The following is a 17,911-nucleotide window of genomic DNA, read 5'->3' as shown; positions in this document are numbered from 1 at the left end:
TTGCAATCACCGACACGGGTTTTATCAACTATTGCTATCGACTGGGTCTCTCGCCAGTTGATGGCACGTTTTGAAACCCAGCATGGTGATTATTGCATTTATTGTGGACAAAAAACAAGTTATTTTAATTATGAATACGGCCAACTCTCACAAAGATAAGCCTAAAAAAAATAACCTATATTTCTTACCTATTACCTTTTTCTATTCTATACCTTACCAACTAGATGGCTGGCGATGATGCAGAATTTCCGGTATACAAGCTCTGAACCACACGATGCTTGCATTTGTGCTACTTTATCGATACTACTAGTACTTTGTGATTGAGGCTCTAGCATGCGGTAATCCAGACTAAAGCGACTATATGTGATAGTGTTCTGAACTTGAAATGATGGCATAGTGATCAAGTGAATATCCCCTACCCAAGGGAATCCTAGAAATTGCCATGGCCATCTTGAAAAGCTACTTCAAAACCACGCTCCCCTTAAATGCATGGGAAACAGCGCAAATTGGATTTTTTGCCGGTTCATATAATTTGGATGGCATTGCGACATAAAACGATTATTTGGATCTCATTCAATATTTTTCACACCTGAAACCGTAACGTGCTACCCTTACATTCGAATATTTCATATTGTCTCATTATAAAAACATGGGAGTCGGCTATGTTTTGACGGCCCGGACGCGTTTCATCCAAGGTTAAAATATTCCCGTGCATAGCGACCAGCATTCCATTGTTTGCAAAAAAACAACGCTTAATTCTTGAACTTAATATAATACTAGGGAAAGCTGCACTTTACGTCATAAAACTGAAAATTTCTAGGTGAAACGGTCTTTGATGTTATGAGAACCATGTTTGAGACAGGAAGCAATAAATGTTTACAATCAATCTGAAAATTTCAAAACGAATTCAAAATATTTAAACAAGTATAGAAGGAAATAATTAATTAGAACTTACATTTGGAGTATACTTCTCTACGAAAGTGGGGAATGGACAATGACAGCAGCGAAGTAATCAAGGATAAAGACTTTCAAAATTTAGTGCTACGGAAGAATGATGAGAATTACATGAATCGGCCGAGTGAGCCCGATGGAGAGGAAGTCTTAAGAGGAGTAGGAGAGAAGAGAAGCCTCATAAGAACCTTGATAAGAAGACAGAACAACCTTGTTGGCCACATCTTGAGGCATGATGACCGGATAAATACAATCGTCTAGGGAAAGGTGGAAGGCAAGAACGGAAAAGTAAGACCATCAATGATACGTATGGAACAGGCAAAGAAGGATGTGAAAGAGAAGAAATACGAAGTGTGTTAAAAAATTAGCTGATTAGAGAATTGAGTGTGGTGCTGTGTCGAACTAACCATAGGGTTGTTTCACAGTGGCGACGATGATGATCATGATGAGATGAAAAAAGGCAATAATCCTACCATCGGTTGAACAAAAGTGATGTGCAGGGTTACTTAATTTTCGCGAATGAATATTTTTGCAGGTTCATAATCATACTTTTCAAACGATTTTTATTGTGTGTGGTATTTTTTAGGGCTTATTTCACGCTTGAGAATAGCTTTAAGTCTTTACTTGAGTAAAAGCGCCAACGACATTGAAATAGCGAAACTTCTCCTTCGAGATAATCACGGAGCCATTGTGATAAGTCCACTTGAGCTGCTGAGAACAAAGCTGAACTCAACTCGGGCGATTGTGAGCGAGGCCTAACTCAAGCGGACCTTTTTCCATTCGATATGCATCCGAGGTCGTCCCATCCAGTCACGAGGGGGTCGTTTCCTTATCTTCTCCTTCCTTTCCGCCTCTCTTCCACTTCCTCCTTCCGCTGGGAAACGCCTTCCTAGTGCATTCAGCACGCATCACGCGGCACTCCTCTTTCCTGGACAACGACAAGAGAGCCAACTTGCGAAATTATGCGTGCTTCGCCAGTAAGCTGAGCAACCTAGGGAAGAAGTCTAAGCGTAATCGGCAAAATCGCGAGGCACAATGTGCAAATGGACTCAGTCGAAGGAAAACTGGGGCAGAAGATCGCCAAAGCCTTTTGTTTGCCAAAGGTTTTGAATGCAGGAAGATTGTTAAGAACACTAATGAGAAGATATACGATGATATGAAAAGGAACGGGAAGTTTTGAAACAGATAAGTGACTAGTAAGATGTATCAATCCTATTTCAGGATAGTTTACTCTAGATCATTATTTGGTGCAATATGTAGATCTCGATCGAAACACACAAGAGTGCGCTGTAATTCAAAGCGAAATTGCGAAAGAAAACTCTGCTTTATACGCTTGTATACATATATGAGAGATATGAATAACGGACTTGCATTAGAATCTGAAATAACCAGTGTATTTTGAGAGAAATCAGAAAATTCCCTGGTCTGGAATTTGAATAAAAATTTGGCAGTATATTTTTTATAAAAAAAATATATTCTACTTTAGATTAAAATGTATTTCCCCAAGTTAGCTCCAAATATCTAACAATTGAGTTACAAAATAATGCGCCGTCTTCAAAAACCAATTCGTTTGATTCTTTTCTCAATTTCACTGGTTTTTTTTCATCTTTTGGAACCAGGAATCTGATTCATCGGGTCTGCGTTGGGGAAATAAATCACTTGTTTCGAAATTGCATAAAAATCGCAATATCGTGAAAGATTTGAAGTGAGCCATGCTTCTTCTACCCCAAAGGTAAGCGCATATTCTGCGGATGATCATTTTTTCTCATTTAAATGGGGAAGTTCGGTGCTGGGAGCATATTTCGCTTGACCTTGGGGTAAATTAGCATACTTTTCGGTATTCCAACGATGGCCTTGAGCTGAGACAGGGCCCTTATGCAAATGAAGGCGAGAATATCAAAATAACGTACCCGTAATAATTCTGGGACCCGTCGTTCTAAATCAGTCATAAACACAATGAAAGATTCCCCGATACATGTACATTTATTACATCGTAAGTCATTTAGAAAATTAACACCTTCAACATTGGATGACTAATAAAAAAATTTACTATCAAAATCGAGCGAGAAAAATTCATCGTTCCCAGAGTCAAAATCCAAATGGATTAAAGTTATCGGTTCAGTAACTTATCCTAGTCCCACTTCTGTCCTACTCCACCATTTTTTACTTTACAATAATGAGTTGTCAAGTAACCATTTAAAAATATCAATACCTACTTACTGACGGGTTTCCTTATTGATTTTGATCACAAGAGAGCTCGATAATAACATTTTCGTCATGAAGCCTGTCAAAACTACTTCGTATGACTTGACTCTACATCTCAATAACGCATTGGAATTATAAATTCGTCTCCCGCCTTCAAAGTCGTTGCAGTCCTTCCGCCTCGCTTACTCCACGGGAACGGGAACACTCCAAAGGGGAAGAAGAATTCGCGCTGCGTCCGTAATAAATCTCCCGCGCCCCTTCCGCGGTCAAACCCCCCTTTCCTTCCCCCCTTGCCTCGAGGTGTACACGAGTCTCCTTCCTCCCCTTTTCATTTGAGGGCAAAATCTTCCCACGTTTCGCATTCTTCCCTTCCTATCTCTTTTTTATTCCTCCCGAACGTCTCATAGGGGCCGAGGTGGTATAGTAATTCGCACGCTCGACTTCGGACACTGGGATTTAAATCTTGGCATCTCCAAATTATCCAATACTATTAAAATAGTGCAAATACTTTCGAAACATTCAAGGAGACAAGTTTAAGGTGCGTTATTCTCACTTGTGATACGAATCAGTATCAACAAAAGACATAGGTTGTAAAGGTCCACAGATTTTTTCTTTTTACTTTCATCATGCTAAAAACATCACAATTCACCCTTCACATTGGGGGCTACAATATATGAGGGAGTATGAAGCCAAGGGGTACAAGATATTTTTTACCTAAACAGGGTTAGGCACAGAAATCGGTAAAAGAAATATTAAAAAAGCTTAGTAACCAAGGAATACGAGTGAGCCCCTCTTCTAAGGTTGACATTGAGTGGAAAAATAATGCTTTATTTAATATCAAGTTTATCTCATTTGCCAATATCAGTAGCCAACTCTGTTTAGAAAAAAAATCACTTGTATCTCTAAGCCCCTTCGTATAACAATGGACGATCACTGACATTCATACGCTGGACATGGGACCTCCACCATCGGATGTCCAATTTACACAAAATTATCCTTAATTTAGTCAAAATTGACATTGTTGGCTCAAGGTTTTCCAAAAAATTTGGAAAATCTGCTTCAAATATCGAAAAAACATATAAGTAATTCGTAAGAAACTTCATTTAAGATCTCCATTTATACTTGTGGTATAAATGAATGAAAGAAAAATTAATTTATCGAGTCTACATTATATGCAACAGTTAATGCCAATAGAAAGATGCATAAGAGCTTCTCATATTTTCTTAATTGTTACAAAATTTAACATTTCATATTTCAGCAGATATCATTATCATATGGTTACCAACACAATAGTTTTATCACTTGAAAAACCTAAACAAGGCTCAGATGGAGAGCAAAAAAAGACTCATTTTTCAACGCCTCTTTTCAGGACAGCAACAGATAAAACCACAAGTTATCCAGCACATCAACACCTGGTGCTGCTATTTGATATTCCGACCCATTTAAGGTCTTAACGTAAAAAAATAGAAGTAGTTATAAGACTCCATTCATGTGATACATATTCCCATGTAGAGCCTTTTTGATCCAAGGGCATCAATTATGACACCCGCGCGCACCTCGGCAATTGCGAAAAAAAAGGAAACGCGAGGAACTAACTCCCGCAGAATTTTTAACAGAGTTCGCGGTAAACATCCGTGAGCATTTGTATGAATGAGCCACGCTCCTCGCTACTGCTGGAGTCGCGTACGAAGGAGTGGACTTGATATCCCTTCCTTGGGACGTGACACGGTGATAAAATTCTAGGCATGTCTTTCTTTGGCAGCCGACGCGGAAAAATTACGCTTCACGAGAAAATTTTATTCGCAAGTTATATTTAGCACTATGCCAAGGAGACTACACATATCTACTCCCGATTATACTTGACATGTTCAAGTGGCGAGGGATCTGTGAACGCTAGCAAGTAAAACCGCGGAAAAAGCGGCGAGGCTTTCTTATATTTATTCCGAGCATCAACAATTTCCTGAAGTATGAACGACGTTCTTTACTCACTATAAATCGTAATAAAAAAGTTCCTTGGGGAAATTCCCGGAGCACTGCGTCTAGGATGCGTAAAATGGTGAGCTGATGCGAGTAGTTTTCTTCAAAGGGACTTTAGAGTTATGACTGGATCATACATAAGAAGTGATAAACCAAATATACATATCCCGGGAAGGCATTGCGTTAAAAATCTTCACATTACTTCCGATTTCCAGCGTTTAATGAAATAGCTTTATTGAATTTTTGGATATTTTTTGAAAGGGAGTCGTAGGTATCTCTCGTGAAAAATATGTCGCGATCTCCCTAGTTTCGTGGTGCTAAAACACGCATTTGGCCAGTATGTATTTTTTGCATTGGTATTTTAAAAAATGCAACAAAATACGTACATAACATATTGTGAAAGCCTCAGGCCAGGGGAAAATTCTTGAACTGCCAGCTATCCAATACTTTCAGTGCTATGAAGGTTCATTGGATTTTTCATTCGGCCGTCTACTGTCCTCCAGGCTTATGACTAGTCGATTCTTTAAGAGATGGAACCAGGATATGCCTGGAATGGGTTCCTAAAAAAATTAAAAGTGACAGTTGAGAGGCTTAAGCTATTGTGCTCAATTACTTCATCATAATATAGCATTTGGAAACCATTAAACTGTCCAAACGAGAAAACTGAATAGGGAGCGCAAAAATTTGGAGATGATATTATACATTACTTCTCAAATCTTCAATCACAGTTGCTAACTACGGGCGAGGATACAAACACCTATACCAACAGCAGATGAAACTAAGGGATGAAACGAAAAAATTCTGAACTTTAGATACAGTGGTGGTGCGTAGCAGGAAGGTCCATCGTTCGATTCTCTATGAGGTGAAATTTTCACAAAGTGATTTTGCACCTCGGTTCAGCAACACCCTATCACTTTGTCCAAAAATTTCTGCCTGCTGTCTGTCCCCTATTTTCACCTCCTGTTTGAATTTATTTGGCCTAATTTCTACAATAATGCAAATATAACATCATATAAAAATTGAAGAAAAAAAGAACCAAGTAGGGTTAGTAGACGTGAACTAAGGAGATTGGTTTATGGACTGGGTGTAATATGGAACATCGGATTCGGATATGAAAAACGATGATTCCCTTTTCGATGCCCAAGAATCCCGCTTCTGTGATTCAAGAGGTACTATTCCTCTAACGCAAGTTTTATAATTTTTTACCCTTCGATAATTTTTAAATGAACATTAAAACATCAGAAAGATGAAAATTTGTCAGAAACTGTCAAAATGAAAATCCTGTACGGGAGGAAGAGGGAGCGATATCAGGAAAACCGAAGTACGGCCGATTGCTATGATATGTAATATGAAACTAGAAGGTAAGTGTGTCTAGTATGAGAAATTATTAAACGCATATTAGCACGTATTTTCGTTTAGTATATACGATCTGTTCCGAGCATGTATTTCTTTCAACTCGTGTAAAAATTAATAAATTTCCTAAAGAGGATTTGAAAATTCATTATTCTGGGAAGAAAGTTGAATAAAATTTACCATTGGCATTTCCAGATAAATTATCGCTCCTCCGTATTCAACATCTCTCCGTCTTTGCTAAAGCAGTTGAGCGTGATTCAACGGCTTCTCGCTCCCTCAACGATATTTATCAGGCTTCAGGACCTTTTCAGTTGAAATTGAATCTGATTCATCCGCTCAGATTACTACGAAACTCTAAGCAATAACTTAATTCAATTAAGGTTTCCACTGCTAATCCTTCTCATGAGATTCGGAATAAGATACAAAGTTGACATCTAAGACGCAAAAAATAAATGAAAATTTATTTTTCTCCGAAACTACTCAATAAAGGAGAGTGGTCAATTTGAACTCAAATGTTATATGGCGGGAAATACGCTTGGAGCGCACAATTACAATTAATGCAGTTTAATTTAAAAAAATTAAGTTACATGAAAATATTTGCAGGTAACATTTTTTCCAGCATCAAAATCAATCAAGAAGGGAAGTGACATATTAATTTGGTAAGTAATGGCAATAAATTTTATTTCAATGCTGACGGCCTAAACGTATTCTTATAGAACACTTCATTTTATTACTATGTAATACGACATTAACGCTTCATTATTTACGTCTTTTTCCAATAAAGTAGCAATTTTGAACTTTTACTCATAATTTTCCTTTTATCTCAGTATTAACTCATTAAATTACCCCTCAAATAATATTTTTATGACATAGATTGGACTAAAGACTTACTTTTCTGACCAGTAGCCTCTATTAATCATTCGGGTTCGCTTAAATTACTAATACCTATCCCAATTAAAAAATTTTATAAATGTACCGTCACAAGCAACAGATAAATTTATGCCTACACATTAAATTATCATTACCATAAATAAATACAAATGTGCACTTGAAAGGAAACCAAATCTGCAAAAAAAGGAGCTTTCAAAGCCATTTGATAAAGTGTTTCTTTGATAAAAGCGACCGAGGCAGACGAAATGTAGAGGAAAGAATACATATTGGGGAAGAAAATTAGATAGCACTTTTTCCACAAGCTTTAATTTGGTCTGGTTGTTTTTTCGTCAGAAAACTTATTATCACAGAGAGATGATGTGAACGTCTAAATGATAATTTAAAACTGATACTTCATGTAAAAAATTTTTGTTTCCCCGATGGTCTAAGAAAATTTAGATATAGCACGCACAATGCACGCTACCCTGAGGCTCCTTAACGTAGTTAAACGCCAGAAATAAATTTGTTTCGCAAACTGTGCAGGTTCGAGTACGAATTCTCTGCACAGCAAGCTCGTGGGACGCGTTGAGATACATGTTTGAAACTGATACTTTATGTAAAATATTATATATCTCTTGGTTGGTCTAAGAAAATTTAGACGTAGCTGTGGACGCTACCCAGGCTCCTTAACATAGATAAACGTTGAGGCCGTCCGAAAGAAATTTGTTTCGCAAAGTGCGCAGGAACATAGTTCGAGTGCGAGTTATCTACACAGCACGCACGCGGGACGCCGCGTTGCCCCGGACCCTGGAAGTTGTTGGAAACAGCGGAGGAGAAGGAGGAGGTGGGGGAATAAGGGAGGAGGGATGGCATGGTGGGTTGGGTGGGGGGGGGGGGAGGAGGAGGAGGAAGAGAGTTTTGAGTCCGCTGTAGAAATCCAGCCTCTCCCCAGTTCCTCCTTTCCCACATCAACTCGAGCACTGGCTCACATACACACAGGCAGTCTCTCTGATGGCGCGTTACTTCTTCCAACTTCCTTACTGCAGTGCGCCAAGATCATTAGGCGAGACGCCACCGCGCTACGAGTGAGGGAAAGGCGACGAGGGGATGGGGGAAGTAGAGGGGGAGGTGGTTGTGAAGGGATGGGGGTGGGGAAGCGCGTGCAATTTAGGCGAACTTTTTAGAAACTCTTTTCAGTCTTTTCGCGACAGCGAAACCCTTTGCTACCTTCCCGTTCCTTCCCAGAATTCCCTCTCCTCTCTCTCACACACACCCCCAATCTTTATCCCACCACTTACGTCTTCCACCTTACGCTCATAAATTTTTCCTCGACCATTCGTCTTCTTCATGTCCTTTCTCTCGTACCACCTATTTCGCTCTCCCTCACTTCTTTTTTTGCCTTTCCGCAATTGTTAATGTCATTCCTGCTTTCTCGCAGTCAACGAAGGCACCTGCTCCCCACTACAAGCTACGTGTCCCGTACGGACATATATATTTATTTATAGCATAGAAAAACGAGCAAATTTAAAAAAATATGTGTATCTACCAAAGCTTATTCCTTAATTAATAGAAAAAATTCCGATCCAAAAATGTGCAGTTCACTTCGTACGATCGAATCAATGTAAATGCATTCAATAGTCAATACGATCGGACACGTTTAGGGAAATGACAGACAGTTAAAAGTCAACGACGAGAGTACACATTAAATGTTCTTTTTTATATTATCTGGGTGGTCACTGGTTAATCTCCCTGTAATCCAACAGTAAGAGTTGGTTGTATTCAGGGATAGATCATAGGTGATTATCTCTTCTTACCCAGAAAGCACATTCCTACAAAGACTTTTTTTTTACCAGACTTGGCATTTATTTCTGTCTCATAACCTATCCTCAAATAGACGACCACTTGTAACCAAATAATTCATACCAAGTGATTTACTTAACATAATGTACTACTTCTCGTACCATTTGATAATAGTATATTTCTTCGGGTTCAGATAAAAATGATAAAAGCTATTTAAGAAAAGATCACAGTGAAACCTATTTTTTCGGTTATCTACTTAAATTAATTCTGAGCATGCGCAAAATTTGTATTTAATCCAAAGATGGCATCTACATGAAGTTTATCATTTTAAACACCATTTATGCTTCCCACTTCATGTTCGTTTTCATTTCATTAATTGCCTATTCCCTTTCCACTTAATTGGACGTTAGATAATGTTTTATGTATCTCCAGATCTATCTTTACAACGTTAAATTCTACCTAGAATTTTTAATTCAATTTTAACGGCGCGATAATTGAAGCAGAGAAAAAATACCCTTCTTCTTGAAGATAGTTCTTCCACTAGGTGCGAAGGTATCCTCATATTCTATTCAATTTCTATATGGAATTATTTTTCTGAAATAATTAGGAAAAACTTTTGCGATACTGAAAGAAATTTCCGCTTGATGTATAGAATTGAAGTAGAATTTCCATCGGCGCATCCTTAATTTATGGACAATAAGACTTAAGCCATATAATGTAGGTAATAGCTGACTGAAAATTTTAGTCCAATAACAGTAAAAATATAGTGCTCGTTGATACACCAGCTTATTGGCTTTTTACAGAAAACGAGAGCCATGAGTAGAAAATACACTTTGAATTGTTTGCAGTGCACTGAATGATTAGTAAAAGAATGGAAGTTGGATAAAGGTTTCGTTTAAACGAAAATGATGTAAACACAAAAATATGCTCCTATACCTCAGGAAGCCCATAGCTTTTGATGAGCATTCGTCTTCGTCAAAAATAGTACATATAATGAATATCTGACGACCAAGGTTATCAGATTTACGTCCCCTATCTTTCCGTTTCTTCACGCTCGTGAGCGGAGGAATCAAATTGCACTTATTCAGCATTCCCTCATTCTACAATCATTTTTCTTTCTTAAGTGCTTCAATCATTTATATTTTTATTTCGATAAATTATATTGAAGTGTTTCCTATATAAATGACCCTTGATAGGGTGGTTTCCTATTATTTTTTTATTGCCTAATCGAAATATTATTACTCCTGGATTACGTATTTCACGCTTTTAGATTTTAAAATGACGATACCTATTTTTCGCGATTAAAGGAAAAGTGAAAAATTTCAAGCGCGCGAAAACGCGACGCGTAAGTAGGAATGATGGGAAAAAGTCCGTGCGACGCATTTCTGGTTCCCCCTCCCGCCTTGTGAGGTGACCTTGATCGAGGCTCTGAGCGCTGATAGGACGCAGGATGCTAGCGGGTAGCTGAGTACCTTGCTGGCTGGTAGCGCTTGGCTTAAAAAAGGTTTATTAATACCTTATCAAACGAAGAAAACTTTCCGACCTTAGCCAGTTTTAATAGTTGATTATTAAGACATGTTTCCCTGAGCTCTGTGCCTCATGCATGCATTGGTAACCTCAGACGATGTATAACTCCTATCCTCTCGTGTAGAAACTAGGTCCCTGTGACGTCACGTGGAGTGGAATCGCATGGGCGCCAATCTGGCCTTTTTCAAATGAGGATAAAATTTGACCCTTGCCATTCGTCTAAACCGGTAATTCAAAAACCAAATAATTTGTGTATTATGAATACACTAATGGTGGGTAACGAATCGCAATCAATGCCTTTCGTTTTCTTTGATGAAGGAAACTACCCTATTGGGTAATCAACGCCAATAGGCTACTAAGTGATATCATGGTAAAAAAGTAACGCTAGCGCTAAACTTAATTTTATTGATTTGCCCATGTTAAATATGCTTTTCCTTTTTTCTGTTCTCCGCCGTATATCTCGTCCATATCTCCTCCATCATTTTATCCTGCCACTGAGCAGCCATGTCCACTTTAACCTTTCTCCATCATTCCTTGCCTTTTTCCAGCACCCAAAAACACCGCATTAATGTAAGTTTCATGGCAAAGTGACCTTTTTTTATAGATATTCGCTTCCCATCTTTCCGTGTCTTTGCAATCGTGAGCACAGGAATCAAATTGCAATTCCCCATCCATTCCTCTCACTACATTCATTTCTCTTTCTGGAGTGCATGTAACATTTATCGATGGATGGAACACCAATCCCTGAAGGCCGATAACGAGTTAAATGTAAGTCATGGCGACGTCTGAAGTACTCACTTGCCGGGGTAAGACATGAAAAATGGACATGGACGACGGATTTGAGCATAGCTGGAAGAAGCATGCAGTAAAGAGCTGGCCAGTTACAGACATATACATATATAAAAACGTGAATAGAGCTTGGTTGTGGGCGTTCTATATGAGATCCGTGATGGATTGGTCAGATAAGCAGTGGAGGAAAAAGACCAGTTGATTGATTGCTTGAGAAATCGGTGAAAGGAATAACGGTGGATCTTAATGTTTTGTCAAAAAACTGACATGCGAAGCATCAAAACAACTTCTGTGTTACATTACTTATGGATAATGTGCGACAAAAATTAATTTTTCTGCAAAATGGACTTAAAATTTCTATAAAAGCTGTTAAATTTTTGTATCTTTATCTTTGCAAAAATTCGAATGAGACTTGTTTTATTAACCCATAGTCAAACAGCCTAACGTTAAGAAATACTACCAATTTTTCACCAGCATGTGAAAAATAGTGAAAAAATCTATACAGCTAAAAACTCTAACCTATAATAAATGCTTACCTTCTGCAAATTTTGAGAAAATATCTCACTAAGGGGAAAATTCAGTGGGTAACACACTTCAAAAATACCCTAAATCAAGCCTTACGTACGATACGATAATTTATATAAGAGCATTATTTAATAGTCACACAGGTTGTGGCTGAATTGGGCTACCTTGGACATTCCATTCGATAAAAATTCAGTGTGCAGAAATGATTCCTGGGACTTTAATTTGGTAAGGCAATCACCTAATTATGAGGAAATGTTTGGAAACAAATGGTGAAAAGACTGTAGTCAGAAGTCAAAGTGTACACGCGATTTAGAATACCTTCAAAAGTCTTCCTTGCACACCGATGAAATCCTAACTTTAAAGCGGGTCATTAAATGCGTTCTATTTAATGAAACCGGTAAAGGTTTGCAACTGGTACCCTGAATATCTCCCTTCAATGGAAATTCAATATTATTTTGCACGCTAGATATAAACTCCGTGATACTAGGTCAAGCCCTCCTCAGAATGAAACTGTCAAATGCTAGATTTTTTCAAATTAATAAAGGCCTTTTCTATTTTTAAGATGGCTCACATGTGAGTTATTATCACGTCTAATAAACCTGGCGGGTTAGACACACGGGAATCGAAACTATGCCATATGGAGAATACATTATATCAAATATTTTGGTAGACACCAATAATTTCAAACACTATAACTAATGAACAAAATAGTGCCTCTTTACAAGTCAGTAATACTATTCAAATCTCTCTCGGGACTAATGAAGATTGAATAAAATACTGCTCCTATAAGGTCTAGGTATGTGAAAATGTAAAAATAAATTCACCGCTCCAAAAGGAACCGATCTTGCGACGAAACTGATATCCGTTATACACTGCTCCTCAAGACCAGTTCTTAAACATCTACGTACGTAAATATGTGAGAAGGCATCGAAGCCCATTAAAGTAGTTTACACACGGAACTACTATATTGTCGTTTACTGCCAGAACTATATTGGCCAGTCAGTATAGGCCAGGATATGAAGCAGAAATCAATCGCTAAGGCACCAAGCTGGACACATAATTAACTCAGTGATTCGATGGGAAAGATTAATTTGGTTAGGTGAGGGTAGAACTCGCCCAAAACAGGACTGTTGGTATGTGAATTTCACACATTCAGGGTAGAGGGGCAAGTGCCCTTCCTGTGGACCGCCTCACACTTTCGTTTCGACGAATTTCGTTTGAGTGTCCAAAGATTTCACCCAGGACATGTACCAACGACCCTCCTGTCAGTAGCCCAACGCAGTTTCCACTGGGCCACCAGTTTTTCCATTAAATTGCGTATGATTATATTTCAATCAGTGATTATGTGTTTTTACTCGAGGTGACCTAGATGAATGTGGAGTTTGGTCTGTAGTAAATAGGCATAATATCTCAGAGAAAAGCATTATGTACACGGATATTCCCGTGAGATAGTAGGATATGAGGTTGGGGTTGATTTGCTCGTCAAGACCTGAGTCACTTCAATTAATTGCCCGAAAAAATATGGCCAATAGCGCATTTATTTATTTCTCCTTCGAAGAACCCTAGAACCTTCATTCAGTAGTCTATCGTGCTACCCCCTTTGGATACTGAGCTTCCCGCTAAATACTAACAAGGGAATTCCCTGAAGTGTCACCACCAGATCTTGTTCAAATTTTCCTAGGAGATAGAAAATGGATACCCATGTAATTTAGTTTTTGTTTCAGGCGCCAATGCTCAATATTTTTCGAAATATTAGTGACGGAAAGTGACATAAAAATACATGAAGTTATATGACCCGCTGTACTAGCATAACCCCTTATACTCCGTTGCTAGGGCAATGAGCACTCACGGTGTATAGTTGTGATCATATAATATTATAGCATCTTATAATTATACACCGTGAGTGAGTCCTCTTCGCCCTAGCAACGGAGTACATATAAGGATCTGTTGTTGTGCTGCGAGTTGCATACTTTTAGGCGTGTATTCCTGCCACTTTCCGTCGCAAATACCTCGAAAAGTATTCAGCATTGGCGGCTGAAACAAAAACTAAACCTTACGAACATAAATTCCCTATCACCTAACAAAATTTGAACGAGATCTAGTGGTGACACTTGAGGGACTTCCCAATGTTAGCAATATAAATTCATTTGATTTGAGAAGGCCGTTTTCTCAGAGGTGGTGGTGTGGTGTGCAGTGGCTCCCGGGAGAGGCATACGTGGCGCAATGCAAAGAGGGTGAGGGGTGAGCGCTCATTTTTCTGAGCGCATCAGTCAGGGCGAGAGTGGACTCCCTTGTTCACTCCCTCTCCCTGTGTCTGCCCTCACATCCAAAACCTTTCTGCCTCGCCTTTATTCCTGCGCTGAAACCAAAGCCCATTATCCAACACTACCCTCGGCCCACACTTCTCCCCCGCCGGCGTTTTCTGGGTATGACTGTGTGGGGGAAGGGACTGCCCTCCGCCAACCATAAGCGGAAGGGACGAAAGCGACCATCGATAGCAACTGGAAATGGTAAAGTGTTCCTCGTTCAGAATACCGAGGAATTGTACTTGACCGCGCAGCAGGAGGGATGAGATACCGATGTTAATGGTGTGAAGAGATATTACAACACATGATGAATTCTGGAGTAATACCGGTAAATGAGCTAAGTGTTGAAACAAAAATACCGGCAGAGGAGCATATCAGCAGCAGCAGCAGCAATAGCAAATATTTTCTTAACCTCAGAGTTTGAAAAACACGTATATCTATCAACGTAGACAAATTACAGAACCTCGGAGATATTTATCTCCATATTCTTTCAATAAAGGTCGCATTTTGTATTTCCATATAGAGTTTTTGCTTTTTGATAGCATTTTCTTATATTTTATGATTTTGCCAATAATTACGTAAAAATCTCATTTAAAAAAAAATACTTTGTTAAGTATTTGTACAGGGATTTCATGCTTGATATTTATTTAGGAGCAGTAAAAATGCGTGGCAACATGTGTGGTTAGAGAATTTAAAAAAAATTTACCCTTTCACGATTTGAGAACTTCGAAGAAGCAAGATCAAAGAAAGGGGTGAGACAAGGATGTGCTCCGTCCCCTCATATATTCAGATGTATGAATGTATGAATGTATAAATGAAATAAAATAGAAAGCGCCAGGAGTGAAAGCCCAAGGAGAAAAAATAAGCAAGCTGCAATTTGCCTACAATATACTACAGCATAGACAGAGAGAGGAAGAAAATTCCTGAATAAAGTTTAAGTTTTGGAAAAGACAATGAATGGATGTAAGTTCAAACTCAGAGTAAAGAAAAAAGTGGTATTGGTCTGCAGTAGAAGAGAACAGGCGAAGACTAACCTGGAAACACGAAACCATAAAGTTGAGGAAGTAGAGTAATTCTGACACTTGGGTAGCCGAGAGCCCACCAATGGAGGAAGTAATAAGTGGAATAGTGGGAAATAGCGAAGAGAGCAATACTCAACGAGAGGAGTCTTCCATCAACTGGGAATACAGGCATTCAGGTAAGGAAGCGCTTCATTAGGACTTACGTTTAAAGCATGCCTTTCAATGGTATTGAAGACGACGACAGCGGTCGATAAATCAAGGTTGGAGGCTTTAAAAATGCCGTGTTATTGAATAATGATGAAGACTCTAAGGACAGATCGTGGAAGTAATGCGAAGTTCTAAGGAGAGTAGGTAAGAATAGAATTATTTTGGAAATCCAGGGCAGAAGACGGGACAATTTAATCGGCCACCTCATGAGACTTGATGGTCTAATGAAAATTATTGTTGGAGGACAGATGGAAGAGAAGAATGGTGGAGGTAGGCCACGTCTGACATAAGTGAAGTAGATGAACAAGGATGTAAAGGAGTATAACTATCGTCATCACCGGTCAACAATCCTAAGACTGATTTGACGCAGTTCTCCACTCAATTCTCCTATCACCTATTCTTCTCACACCTACGTATTTCTTCATTTTTACATCTCTCTTAACCATTTCCATATATCTTGCTCGAGGTCTTCCTTTTCCGTTCTTGCCTCCCACTTGTCCCTCTACGATTGTCTTTATCAGGCCATCATGTCTCAAGATGAGGCCTATAAGATTGCTCCGTCTCATTATTAAGGTTTTCATGAGGCTTCTCTCCTCTCCGCTCTTCTTGGGACTTCCTCATTACTAACTTGGTCGATCCATTTCATCCATATCATTCTTGTATAGCACCACATTTCAAAGGCTTTTTTCCTTGATTTCCCCACTGCGGTCATTGTCCATGCCTCACTTCCATATAGGAGCATACTACAAATGTAGGTTCCTGTAAATTGTTTCCTTACTTCCAAGTGTAAGTTTCCCGTTGTAAGCAGGTCTCCCTTTTTTAGAATGCTTTCTTTGCTTGGGCTATTCTACTGATAGTTTCTTTCTTGCTTCTCCTGTCACTATTGATCCTGCTTCCCAAATAACAGAATTCATAAACCTCCACCTCTGTTTGCTTCCCTAATTTAATGTTAGTCTTGACTTCTTCTCTTCAGGACTAACATTAAAATAGAGAAGCAAACATTGGAATTATATAGGTGCTTAAAGGATATCCGATAGGATACTTGAGTGTAGATCTGCATCGAACCAATCTTACGAGTTATGACAATTTAGGATGAGGAATTATTTCCCAAATGTAAAATTTCCGGAGCCAAAAAAATTACGCGTTGCTTTATTTTCCGACCAATGTTTGTTCTGTAGAAATTTATATATTTGAAGGCAATGGAGCACCTCTAAACACTATCTTTTACATTTTGCACTCTAGAATTTTGATTGTCTTTAAAAAAAATATTCCTTCGAAAATACGGTATTACAAGTGTATGTCGATGAACATTCATCCAATAACTGTGACCACGCAAATATATATCTACACACCGAAATGATAATAATATTTCCTTATGCGGAGTCAGCATCAAGAAAAATACGAGGTGCCTTTGAATCCAATGAAATGGGTAAACATATGGCAGAGAAGTGAGCGCCGAACCAGGAAAAAGAGTAAGATGAATGTTTGCCTGATAATGCAAAGAAATTAATCACATCAATACAGGACGAGTGACAGATGAGGATCTAGACTTGTCCACCCGTTCAGTTATCGATGAAAAGATTGCTATGACATGGTGACGATCTTTTTTCCCTCATGCTACCATGGCCCAGAAGGGCCGCATATCAGGAAAACGCCGAAGGGACCAATACGGAACAAGGAGGAAAAGATACCGCGGGTATCTTCAGAGAACAGGAAAAGGTTCCTGTTTAAAATTACAAAGGAATTTTATCGGGAAAAGGATTTCATTAATGGAAGAATAAAAATTTAATAAAGATATCAGGAGCTCTTATCCACCAGGAGACAGTGTTACCAATTGAAAATGCCAAAAAGAGAGAAGGAAACACACGATAAAAGTATTTTGAGACCCAATCCATTAAAAAGGTTTTATAGAATATTTTCCTTCAGCGCAAACATTTACTAACCAAGGAAAATATCTCAAAGATATTAGATAGTTCCAATATTCATCACCCGTATACTGTCCTAATGCGAACCTCCTGATAAAACTTTCTGATACGATATTTTACCATTTATTTTGGTAAATAACTTAAAAATAAAGTAGGTATAGAAAATTCGGACGAGTAGATGTCAACCTATCACTGCATGTAGCTTCTGTTTGAATTCACCTTGGCAAACAACGATTCCCATTCATTATTTTTATCAGTATATATCTAACTGTTTGTATAAATCATACCGCGCTTAATATCTTGACTTATTTTTCGATCCTCAAATGAGCAGCTTTCTCTCGGCGTATGAAGCAAACTAATCGAAAATGTTTGCAAAAGCCATACTATTTGAAATACTTTAGCCAGCAAGAGCTGAAAAAATCAAACAATCAGGTAGATAAGGAAAAGGATGACA

The sequence above is a fragment of the Ischnura elegans genome, chromosome 5 (assembly GCF_921293095.1).
Source record: "Ischnura elegans chromosome 5, ioIscEleg1.1, whole genome shotgun sequence".
Lineage (NCBI taxonomy): Eukaryota > Metazoa > Arthropoda > Insecta > Odonata > Coenagrionidae > Ischnura > Ischnura elegans.
This window is presented reverse-complemented; position numbering follows the sequence as displayed.